The sequence below is a fragment of the Triticum urartu genome, chromosome 5A (genome assembly GCF_056163025.1).
Source record: "Triticum urartu cultivar PI428250 chromosome 5A, HENAU_Tu73, whole genome shotgun sequence".
NCBI lineage: Eukaryota > Viridiplantae > Streptophyta > Magnoliopsida > Poales > Poaceae > Triticum > Triticum urartu.
In genome coordinates this window covers 470,890,625-470,894,371 of record NC_141877.1, presented here as the reverse complement: position 1 = coordinate 470,894,371, position 3,747 = coordinate 470,890,625, and the positions used below count along the sequence as shown (strand labels likewise).

Below are 3,747 nucleotides of genomic sequence, written 5' to 3'. Positions count from 1 at the left end.
GGATTGACACATTGGTTCTCAAAAACTGAGGAAAATACTTACGCTACTCTACTGCATCACCCTTTCCTCTTGAAGGAAAACCAACGCAGTGCTCAAGAGGTAGCAGGTGCATGTTTAGGTCTCATTTAAGGAATGAGAATGAATTACAAACTTCTCACCGTCCTGAAACATTAAGAGTCCCGCTTTTTAAATCCCAATAAATCAAAAAGTCACCTAAAAACATGAAACTTGGCATGGTATCATGATATGACAAATATATGCCATGGTAAAAAAATCGTCCAGTTTGAGAAGAGGTGCACACATTAGCCAACGAAGTCATTTTTGAAACAAAAAGCTGACACATTAATATCGCAAACGGTTGTATCTTCTATATCTAAATAGGAGCCCCCACTAGCTGATTTCCCTTGTCCGTGGTGAAGCCACGTCACCCCCTATTTTCCCGCTCGCAGTGTCCCGCATCCTGCGTCGGTCGCTGCTCCCGCTCGCAACGTCCCGCTCCCCTTCCTCGGTCATGCCTGCCTCGGTCGCTCGATTCGTTTTGCCTTACATGTGTCCAAGCCCATTTGTTTGCACGTTATCAGCCCATCGAAAGCCCATACGAGAACAAAACCATGAGAAGTCCATAGTATAGGATATAAGAAAAAAAATATAGCCATCCTCATCTCTTCCATCGCCTGCATCTCTCGCTCGGCCAGCCGCCGCCGCCCACCAGGGGCCCTTCCGTCATCTTCCTCGGCAATCCCTGGGTAGCCGCTGCCGCCCATGATGTTCCACGAGCAGCCTCCACCACCCATGCTTCCCTCCATCCAGCCATCGCCCGACGGTGCTAACCCTTCCGCCGTCACCGGCGGCGGTTGTTCCCCTGCCAGCCACCACCGCTAGCTCTTCCGCCGCTGTGCATTAACTCGAGGTCATCCGTTCATCTGCCCGCTGCCTTTTTTTGGCCGCAATCTCTTCCACCACCATGCCACAAATGCGCATGAAACGGCCGCACTCACCACTCCATTGATGAGCCCTCATTATGTCCGCCTCAGTTACCCTTCATTTCTGGAGAAAACTGTGCTTAAAACCCCCTCTGTACCGTCATCGACCATGGACGCTTGCTCGCATCCACATCTGGGAACGACCTTCTGCTATGTGTAGGTGCATCCTCCCTATTTTCAATCGTCGTCTCTGAATATTCCTATCCTGAAGATTATGTTCTCCAATTTCTCAAGATGCACTAGGAATCAAAAGGCGCTGAATGTATCGGTCTTTGGCTGCTTGGATTACTTCACAGGTCGTTTGCTGCTACCATTTGTTTCACATTGTTATTTAATCTCACTTTGTCATATGCATAGATAATATAAGATGCTAATATGAGAGTCTAGGATTTGAAGTTTCGAGGTACTTGGCATTAGTTCTTCTAGATACAACCTACCTTATCCAAAAAAACAATCTTGGTTACCATACTATTATACCTCAAACAGTGCCGCCGTGTAAGGCTGTCCATTCTGTTTTCAACAGTGCCTCACGGATATTCCAATTTTTCATGCTTATCTTCTATACCTTTGTACCTTTTTTTATTTATCTTTCTCTAATATGCTAGCTGCATTGTTCCTGTTTTCATCCACCCCTGCTATTCATAACCGTGATCTTATGTTTTCCAATTTCTTAGATTGCGCCCGGGATCAAAAGCTCAACGTTGCCCTGTCCTTGCTGCAACTACTAGCACGTCAAGCTCACCCTGACCTCCACACCGCCATGTGTGGCGTCTTCGCCTGGTGCCGGCCCGCCTCGCCGGTCGCCAGATAGCCCGGGCCACCACCCTCCTCATGGCCCTCCTAGCCGCCGTCGCACAGGGGCGAGTTGCTTGAGTTTGTCATTCGCTGGAGCACTAAGCTCAGATTCAACACCCACGGGAGCCAATATTCTGATGGTAAGGACGGGGAACGAGGTTTCAATCTGATTCTCTCTCTAATATGATTTGTTTGCAGGATTAAATCGGCTTTTCAGGGAGAGATTACCTTGAAACAATGTAGAAACTAAAATGCAATTAAATTAATTAAAGGTATTCCAAGTCACCTATTGTTACCTGATATTCCCCATGTCTAGGGCACATCTAGATGTGCTCAAGTTATTGCACATCTAAGTGAGTGAATCAAGCATAAAGAGAGAAAAAAATATTAACACGAATCTCAATGTAAAAACAATGACATATGACTTAGATGTGCAATACTTATGGCACATCTAGATGTGCTTTAGCAAAACTGAATATTTATACCAATCTACTAATTTTCCATTAGTTTTTTTTCTCATATTCCGCTCGCCAACAGCAAGGACGATAGATGATCAAACTTCTGTCACCTTACACTTCAAATTATTGTTATTGGTAGTGTATTATTCTTCAGATAAGTCGTGGCCTAACAACAGTTTGGTACTTCATGGATGTATAGGGTTGTTCCTGCTCCTGCTTCAATTGTGGTTTCTACAACTACCCTGCAAGATTTGGTACAGCCTTTGGAAAGTTGTATGTCCTTGGTAAGAAAGAAAGGTTAGTTAAGATTAGTGCCCATGCAAATGTTTCATATCCATTGATATCTTTTTTGTAACTAATGTCATCCACATGTCCTTTCTTCGTATCCAAGAATTCGGGACTGTTGTAGTCTGTTTGTTTGTGCAAAATATTTTTATCTAGATCGACAAGATGTTTGTCCATTTCATCATTAACCATCTCCTGTACTGCTTTCACAGACCGGGCATGCCACTGTCCATCCTAGCAAATAATCCATAGAATGTGTTATAAAGTCATATAGCAAGGTACCTTTTGGCGCTGACACTTATATCTGGAGAGGGTAGCATTTGTTTGGTTCCTTTTATGCTTTTTCATATATGATGCGCAAATATCTACTGGAAAGTAATCTATTGCCTAAAAAGATTGTCTTAGTTGTACATTTTTGCATGCCATATAGGGGCATTCTGTTGGGTGATTTGGTAAGTTATATTCTGCCTATGTTTATGTTGTTTTCAATCAAATTGTATTTAGATATTTATCTTAAATTAGTATATTGGTAGTTTGGTACCAATTGCTTCTTTTAATGAGCTAATGTTGTGTATGTGTATATAAATATTTCTCTACAGCCAACATTTTATTTTGATGCGTACCATTGTCTTTACAACTCAGACATTTTTTACATTTTTCATCAGGTGCCATCACTAAATTTATCCCATGTCACCAATTGTTCACTGTTGACACACAAACCAAAGGCTTCTGCTCTTCTCCTCGGCTCAATTCCACCTGTCTTTTCGTGTGAAAACCATCTAACATCATATTATATACACTTCTTCTTTTTGTCGGCCCCTCAAACATAACTATGGTAACAAGATCTTCGTGATATAGATGTTGTAGTGATAGTAAATGTCATTACTGATCACCATAAAGGCTTAAAGTTTGCACATGCTGATTTGTGTTTGGTATATTAGATCTAGATTTTACTATAGAGGCTCAAGCCAACGACAAGGGAGATATGCAACTAATCTATATGTATCATTTTATTTTACAGTAATGCATAACTTAGGTTTTTGTTATCGAGCAGTCATTTCAAGGAAGAGATTCATCTACAAGCACTTGCCACGGCACAACAAGGACTGCACCTCACATTGTAGATTTTTCACTAATTGTTTTATATAAACATGCATATTACGTCATCTCCTAAAAAATTATATCCGCCAATGTATGTAATGAATTTTATAGGTACCTGCTAATGG

The 3,747-nt window shown here is 42.0% G+C and overlaps 1 long non-coding RNA gene across 2 annotated transcripts; it reads left to right on the top strand.

Annotated features, from left to right (window-relative positions):
* The first annotated feature begins 666 nt into the window (after positions 1 to 666).
* LOC147972032 (uncharacterized) lies at positions 667 to 3,331 on the top strand. 2 transcript variants are annotated; one of them, XR_015603364.1, is made up of 4 exons: positions 667 to 1,139; positions 1,218 to 1,279; positions 1,658 to 1,918; positions 2,436 to 3,331. It is a non-coding gene; the product is annotated as an uncharacterized LOC147972032 (long non-coding RNA). The 2 variants fall into 2 exon arrangements; XR_015603363.1 differs by having other exon boundaries at positions 1,658 to 3,331.
* Positions 3,332 to 3,747: the final 416 nt, after the last annotated feature.